The sequence below is a fragment of the Rattus norvegicus genome, chromosome 6 (genome assembly GCF_036323735.1).
Source record: "Rattus norvegicus strain BN/NHsdMcwi chromosome 6, GRCr8, whole genome shotgun sequence".
Taxonomy (NCBI): Eukaryota; Metazoa; Chordata; class Mammalia; order Rodentia; family Muridae; genus Rattus; species Rattus norvegicus.
The window spans coordinates 75,558,364-75,567,272 of NC_086024.1; the positions used below are offsets into that span (position 1 = coordinate 75,558,364).

Below are 8,909 nucleotides of genomic sequence, written 5' to 3' on the forward strand. Positions count from 1 at the left end.
GTCTCCTGTCCCTTAGCTGGTTTTATACATATGCACATTATGTCTTTGCTTCCTAATCCTAGCTGTCACCCTGCTGCCTTTGAAATGGCAGTTGAGGAATAGGCTTTCATTTGCACTCAACCACTGTCCTATACAAGATCAGTTTTCAAAGTCTGGCAAAATCATTAGGTGTTCCATTGCTTAAATTTGATGCTTCATTAACAAGATAGTTATTTGGAATTTCCAACTTGGTGAATAAGAATTTATCTAATTGCCCATGTCTTAGTTAATAGGACTAGAAACCCAGATCATATATGTTATAAGCATATGGCCCCTTTTATGACTCATCACTTGAGATATGTAAATGGTGTCACCATAGAAGCAGCAGAAGGAAGCATGAAAATATGTGATATAATTATGTTTAAGAAAAGAAATAGTCAAATATGTTATCCAAGATCAGATCTAAAAGCATCATGAAACTTCTCGTGTGAGGCTAAGGATAAAATAATGCTATATTTTATATTCTCAAACAAATATGTTCCAAATGCAAAGTCCAGGATTTAACAGACTGTCATAGGGGATATGGAAATGCTTAGCAGAACACAATCTTTGATGCAAATGTCACAGTTCCAGAAATTGCTTGGTAGCCTTGAGCAGCCTTTGAAATTTGGTTCATATGTTGGGCTTGTCAATACCCTTCCCATGCTGCCAGAGGCTTAAAATCGGTTCCTTTTGGGTTCACTTGGATGAAGGAGAGCAGAAGTTCTTGCTCAGTCATCACATGTACAAGGCAACATCTGATCCCTGCTAATGTTTGCTTGCATTTCTGCTTTCCGAGTACATTAGGTAACCGTAGAAATGAACTTTCTGGTAACCCAAAGGTGCAAATAGCTAGGTAGACACATTGCTTGAACTAATAACAGCTGAGATGCTCCAACTGTGAAAATGCGAAACCCTTTCCCATGATAGGTAAAGTTATGCTCCTGATACCCACTTTCTGATGCTAGCAGCTCTGGCTTTCCTATCCCGCATGTTAGCCTTTCTAAACCTTCTATAATACAGCAACTGAAGGGATAGCAGCTAATACATGAGAAGCTTGCTGGAGCACTAATGGTTTTACTAGCACTCTGAATGTTACCAAATTTCTGTTGTGGTTAAAAAAAAAAAAAAAAAAAGCGGCAGAACTGGTTCCTGCAAGTGCCCTGGCAGTCAAGCTATCTTGATAGTTCTGGCTCAAGTGCTAACTTAGCTCAGCGGGCTCCATGCTGCCCCCTACTACTTTCTGGCCCACTGTGTGCAAGCCATTCCAACATGGCCCTCTGTCAGGCTGCCCCGCCCTCACTCACAGCTCTCTTAGCTGGTTTCTACCACAATAGGCATATGCATCCCAACTCTGTGGTGGCCCTGGTGCATCCTGCCACCATACTCTTGAACTCAATTAAGTCGCCACATGAAAGAACACATCACACAATATCCTCTGATCCAATTGATAAGATATAATTTGTCCATCTAGACAACACAAAATCCTATACACATCCATCCTTTGAGAATAGTCATAAGAACCTGTAATGTGCAGAGAGGAATCTTAACATCCACTGCCATGTTCTCTTAGCTCCCTCCTCCTCACTCTGGCTTCCTCTTCCTCTCTAAGACTTTTCTCATACCCATCCTTCCTTCTCGTCTAATGAAAGGCCTCGTAACTGCCTTTACTTGCATAGTGACATCAAGTAGACTTCCAAAAACAGTTGTCTTAGGGTCTTGGTATAAAGAGACACCAAGCCCAAAGCAACTTTTTTTTTTGGTGACTGGAAAGTATATATAAATGTATAATAATTCAAATTCTAGAAAGTAGACATCATTAATATATTTTAAATATGAGCATGTGCATTAAAATACAATACTTGATGTACCCAAATGTAAGACTAATATTTAGTTTAGAGCCCTAAATTTGATGTATTCTGCTGCAATTTAGATACACAACAAAACAGCATTTAGCATGCAGCACCTGATAAATACATATAACTAATTAAAACTTTAAAATGAAATAAATATAACTGTAGGTCTAAACACCTCCATATTACAAGTTTGATAAAACTGATCTTTATGTATTCACACTCTTGAATATAATTAATGCTCAGTATGTTGAAAGATGTATGAGTGAACAGAGGTATGATAGTATTTGCTGCTAGTTGTACTTTTCCCTAGGTAAAACATAATGGATATTCCCTAGGTGTGATATATTAAGTATCTATAATAATAAAAATATTTACAAATATCAATTGCAAAGCAACTTTTATAAAGGAAAACATTTAATTGGGTCTGGCTTATAGTTTCAGAGGTTCAGTCCATTATCATGGCAGGAAGCATGGCAGCATCCAGGCAGACATGGTATAGAAGAAGGAGCTGAGAGTTCTATATCTTTATCTGAAGACAGCCAGGAAAGAACTGACTCTTCGGTACTGGGTGGAGCTTGAGCACTAGGAGTCCCCAAAACCTGCCTACACAGTGACACACTTCCTCCAACAAGGCCACACCCATTCAATAAGGCCACACCTCCTAACAGTGCCAGTTTCCATTAGCAAAGCATATTCAAACCACCACAAGAATAGAACATTTCTACCCTTCAACTTTGAGTGTATTCAAACCATTGTGAGGTCTAAATTGAACCTCTTCCAGGACCTCTTGAATGAGACACTCGGAGGTGGTGATCGATGCAAAAGCAAGAGGAGTTTAATTCTGACCTGTCGGGGTCATCCCACTTCAAGGGGAGATGACCCTGAGCAGACTCTAACAGGGAGTTATATACCTTGCAAACAATTGGGGCAGAATTCAAACAATGGTAACCAGGCAGGGTACTATTGATGAAGCAAAGTGACCTTCAAGCTGACTCGTGGCCAGTGGACCATTCTGGACTTTCCAAGAGAGAGGACGGTTAGGAGTCGGGGCTGTGGGGGGTGGGAGGTTGGTTGAAAGTCACAGGTGGCTTTGTTTGACAGTTTGACTTACAGTTGCTCCAGGAACTAATCTAGCCCTACCCTTCCTGGAAGGGAGGGGTCTTTGTGCTTGGAGGTTTGTGATAGAATTTTCCCACTGGCCTTAGATTGACCCCAACTTCGACCCTTTCACCACTACATTCCACTCCCTCTTCCCCATAGGCTTATTCAAACACATAAGTCTATGGGGGCCATACCTAGCCATAGGATATTCCAAAATTCATTTATTCCAACTTCAAAAGTCCCCATAGTCTATTTCACAGTCTCAACAATGTTTAAAAGTTCAAAGTTCATACTCTCTTTTGAAATCTCTTAATTGTAATTCTGTATAAAATCAAAATAAAAAAGCAGAGCATACACTTCCAACATCAAAGCATATATATTACTATTCCAAAACATTAGTGAGGAAATACTGGACCAAAACAAGACTAAAAATCAGCTGAGCAACTCCAAACTCTGCACCTCCATGTCTGATATCCAACTCCTTTCAGCTTTGTTGACTACAACACACATCCTTCTCCTGGGCTGGCTCCACTCCCTGTCAGCAGCTTTCCTTGGCAGGTATCCCATGGCTCCGGCATCTCTAACATCTTGGGGTCTCCAAGGTAACTTCAACATTACAGCTTCTTGCTCCAATTTCTGGGATCCACACATGATTTCTAGGCTCCTCCAAAGGGCTTGGGTCACACCTTCAACTGTGCCTTCTGTAGCTCCCCAGAATCTGGTTCACTCCATTTCACTGTTGCTCCTATGCTTGGTGGTCATCCCATGACACTGGTATCTCCAGCGTGCTGGGGTTTTCACTGCAACTAGGCTTTACCAATAGCCTCTCATAGGCTCTCTTCATGGTAGAAAGCATCAACTTATCTGCATGACCCCTTCAGTTCTGGGCAGTCAACTGCAACTGAGGCTGCACCTTCACCTAGCCTCTTACAGTGCAAAGCCTCAATGACTCTATATGACCTCTTAATGCCTTCAAACTTACTACTACCCAGGTAGTACAACTACACCATGAGGTACAGCCTTGGCTATCTCTGGAACACATCTTCTCTGTGCTCTCAGAAAACACTTCCCAGAGGATTTCACCTCAGTGATCTCTTCTAATCACTGCTAATTTCTTAGCTCCAGCCAACCTGCATCCCAGTAACCCCAGCTTCCAATTTCTGCTGCTTGCTGGAGTTGGAACATGCTCTCCTTGTTCTGCTATATCTGTCACTGCCTAAGCTTGGCTCTCCTGGAACTTGCTTTGTAAACTGACCTTGAACTTGAGAGTTCTGCATGCCTCTGTCTCCTGAGTTATGGGATTAAAGACATGTACCACCATGCTTTTCATAGCCCAAGCTTTTCATAGCCACTAAGCCTCACAATCTGGATCAAAAGCATATGTCTTCCAGCCTTACAAGCTAGATCGCAGGTGTGCCCTCCATTTCTGGATTGTAGTTCATTCCAGATTAAAAGTCCAAATGAAAACACTAACCAATTCATAATAATGCCCAGCATGATATAACTGCCCCTTGTTTACCTGCAAACACATAAACAATAAGCTTAGCTGGGTGGGATCTTGCCCTGAGGTCACCCCTTCCTTCATCGATTTATCACCTTGAACATAGGATTTAGCTCCATTCCATCTCCTGGTGCCCCTTTAATACTTGAACCATACATTTTTTATTTTTCATTTCTAAGCTTGCTACACTTGATCAAAATATTCTTCATGAGAATAAACCAGAGGACAAAGTCTATGCTGGGCTGTTTTAAAACTTCTATTGTCAGTGAAATTAATCTGAATCTCTGTACCTTAGCCTCAGGCAGACTCTTCAGACAAGTGCAAAAAAGCAGCCACATTCCTTACCAAAACATCACAAGAACAGTCTCTAGGCCACATCCTGAAATTCCTCTCCTCTGGACCCTCCTGAGCCAGCAGGCCTCCACAGTTTAAAATACTCTCAGCACCAAGTCCTAAGATCCACGTTCCTCCAAACAAAAGTACGGTCAAGCCTATCACAACAATACCCCAGTCCCTGGTACAACTTCTGTCTTAGCTAGGGTTTCCATTGCTTCAAAGAGACACCATGACCAAAGCAATTTTTTTTTTATTTATGTAGTGCCCTTTTTTTTTATCTTTATTAACTTGGGTATTTCTTATTTACATTTCTATTGTTATTCCCTTTCCCAGTTTCCGGGCCAACATCCCCCTAACCCCTCCCCCTCCCCGTCTCTATGGGTGTTCCCCTCCCCATCCTCCCCCCATTACCGCCCACCCCCCAACAATCACGTTCACTGGGGGTTCAGTCTTGGCAGGACCAAGGGCTTCCCCTTCCACTGGTGCCCTTACTAGGATATTCATTGCTACCTATGCAGTTGGAGCCCAGGGTCAGTCCATGCATAGTCTTGACCAAAGCAATTCTTATAAAGGACAACATTTAATTGGGCCTGACTTACACTTTCAGAGGCTCAATCCATTAACATCATGGCAGGAAGCATGGCAGCATGCAGGCAGACTCAGTGCTGTAGATAGGAGTTGAGAGTTCTGCATCCTGATCTGACTGCAGCCAGGAGAATTGACTGTTCCACACTGGGCAGAGCTTCAATGCCCACCTCCACAGTGACAAACTTCTTCCAACAAGGCCACACCTCCTAACAATGCCACTTCTCATGGGCCAAGCATTCAAACCACCACAGACTGCTGGTACCCACTGACCACCTATAGGTTGTATCTCCTAGAGCAGCGCTGAGTGAGAATGGCTAGGGACGGACCAAGGGAAGACACTAACTAGACCATCATCTAATTGTCCCATGAATTCTTTCAGCACAATTCACATCCCTATCCCACATGAAGTGTTCTACACTTCATAAAGAGGAGATATTAAAGATTGTACTTGCTCCTATCATTTTGGATTTTAAAAAATGTATCTCTTTGTGGGCAGCAGTGGCCACCAGTCATGCATAAGATTGGGACTGCTGGGGTGGAACCCCTGGGCCTTCTGCGGCTGAAGAGCTAGTGCTTCTGGCTGCCTCAGAACGTGAGCTGGTTAGAACTGGAGAGCCTGAGTGACAGCTATGGCTACTCGGGCACCCAGCACATGCTGTTGGTGTTCCCACTGGCAGAGGGCGTCTTCTCTGTTCGAGCTGTTTGAGCAATTTATTGCTAAACCCTGTGCACTCCATGTTGGTGCACTCCATGACAGTGCTCTCTATCAGATCAAATCCATTAACAACACCTTGAGAAGGTGTTCATATCTGTTACTAAGGTGGAGAGCCACTTTTTATTTATGTATCTTCTGCTATGGAATCAGACTTCTCTGGTGTATGCCTTGGTTCTGGGATACCCGACAGTGCTGGTACTGTATCAACCACTCTCAAGAGAGCTTTATTATTATGATATCATACGACTGGCTTTCTCCTGGTGTCTTATGTTTTCTCAGTTTGTAGATGTTAAAAGAGGACTTTCTGATGATGTTTATACATCATTTGCCAGGCACTGTGCTCATCACTTTCTCCTACATCAACAACATGGCGCGAGTGGGAGCTCTCACCTTCTGTCGGCAAGACTCCTCGGACCCCAAGCTGGCTAGTTATGCCAGACACGAGCGCCTCTGTAACACCGTCTTTGTGATCTCTGGTGCTTCTTTTATGGTTACTGGACTTGGAGTCTTCACATTGTGGATTCTGAGCGCAACCCTCTTTGAGAGCTGGAAGATTTTCGGGCCCTGTCCTTCCTGGTGGCTCTCCAATGGCCTTCTGATCCTATAGATGCCGGGCCCTGTCCTTCCTGGTGGCTCTCCAATGGCCTGATCCTATAGATGCTGCATGTCACCTGGTCCTACCTAATCGCAAATGCTTTTAAAGCCTTGATCCAGGAAAGGTGTCCAAGGATGATGGCAGTGGTGTAGAAAGCAGCTCAGAGGAAGAAGATGAGACCACCCACACCAACAACCTCTCTGGCAGCAGCCCCAGTAATGGTGCCAACTGCACGAAGAGCTGCATGGGAGGCAGCCACTTGACTGAAGAGCAGGGGACGTGTAAAGCATCCAGCAACCTACGCTTTGGGGCCTCCCCACGTATACACTCCTGTGACTAGAGGGACTGCAAGGCACTGAGGAGAATCCTCTGGTCCTTTCAGTGACATCATTGGCTCTGCGTCTGTGTGGTTTTGTGTGTGTTTGTGCATGTGCGTTGTGCGTATGGATGAGCTTAATCCACTAGGTCTGGATTACTAGGCAGCGTCTGGTCACTTCCAAACCCACCTCAAGTCCAGCGTTGGCTGTATCTTGAGTTAAGTTGTCTCCCGATCATCTGTGTCCTCCCTCCATGGCTCTTGAGACTCTAAGTTCCTGGTCCATCGAAATCAGTGGTGCAGCCAGACTTGGTTGCAGGACTTGGAGACTGTTCTTTTGGAGGAGGAAGTAATATTTCACCTGACGGAGCACTTTAGATAGATACCCAGGATCACTGTAGTCCCTAGCTACATGTCCCCCTTCCTGCCACCTGATAGTGTCAGGGACAACCACTGACCTGCTGCTTATTGAATGGTCTGCAGGGAGGATGAGCTGAGATTTGGAGAACATCAGCCACTGGTTGTGCTGCTACTGATTTTATACTATCATTTATTCTTCTGTGATTAAAGTGTTTCAATATTCAAAAAATGTATCTCTGTTTTGTTGCCTCGCGTCATTCTTCATACTATGCTTAACATCAACCAAAGGTGGCTGTGTCAGGCTGACTTTCACAACTGACCAGTTTACAACATTTCAGTGTTAGGATGCTAACTGACAACAAACAAGGTATGAAGTTGTTCAGCAGAATCTGGAAACCAATAGATGTCAACACTCCTGAGACTGTGTCAGGTAATCATTTATTCTCAGTAAAATCCAACAGAGTCCTTGTGCCATCGCCAGTGTCAAGCTCCATCTCTGTATGTAAACACACCATCTTAAAGAGGTCACAGGTATTTCTGACTAAACAGACTAATTTTCTTTTCCATGCCAAGAGCAGACAATCTTTCTATTAGAAGAACAAGAGGTGGGTTACAGACCCAAAGGCATTATGCTGCTGCTGCCACTGCCACCTCTTCTTCCTCCTCCTCTTCCTCCTCCTGCTGCTCCTCCTCTTCCCCTTCCTCTGTTTTTCTTCTTTCCTTCTTCTCTCCTTCACTTTTCCTCCCTCCCCTCCTCCTGCCCCTCCTCCTCTCTTTCCTTCCTCCTCTTCTCTCCACCTCCTTCCCTTCCTCCTCTCCTTCTCTCTTCCTCCTTCCCTCTCTCCTTTTTCCCTCCTCCTCCTTTTTCTTCTTCTTGCCTTTGATCTTTTCCAGCCCCAATTCCACAGTGTTGACCAAACAGGAGCCTTGACTGGTGTTGGATAACACTGACTGCTTTGCCTCCAGGTTCTCACAAGTTATTGTAGTCACAAGTTCCCTGGGCAGCTTTGTCCTTTGATGAGGCACCAAGTTATGGATCACCAGTGTGGCTAGCCAGCAGGAGGGAGACATGGCTCTGGAGATGTGGGACAGAAATAACTCCTAATAACCTTTCCACTGTGTTCAATTCAATTGGAAATGTTAAGATTCCATACTCCTACAGCTGGTGACAAAAGAGTTGAGCTCTGGATTCTGACTGACACATCATTAACTTTCTTGCAAGATCAGAGCTCTTATGTGACATTGAGAGTCACAGATGAGCAAGGTAGCATGCACTTGAAGGCCCAACTACTTAAGAACTGTTACAAAGTGAGCCCTTAAATCCAAGGGTTTGAAGTCAGCCTGGGTAGCATAGCAAGACTCCCATCTCTTAAAAATAAAAGTAATTGATTTTTTTTTTAAAAAAAGAGGAGATGAATTTTTTTTTTAAATGAGGAGAAGTGTCTGCCCTGGCAAGAGGGACTACTTTTCTTTTTCCAAGATTCTAAGAGCCATGTTTTCTTCTTCGTTATCTGCTTTGTGTT

General features: G+C 43.9%; 1 pseudogene; it reads left to right on the forward strand.

The window, feature by feature from the left end:
- The first annotated feature begins 837 nt into the window (after positions 1 to 837).
- On the forward strand, positions 838 to 7,050 carry Cers5-ps1 (ceramide synthase 5, pseudogene 1; annotated as a pseudogene).
- The last annotated feature ends 1,859 nt before the right edge of the window (positions 7,051 to 8,909 follow it).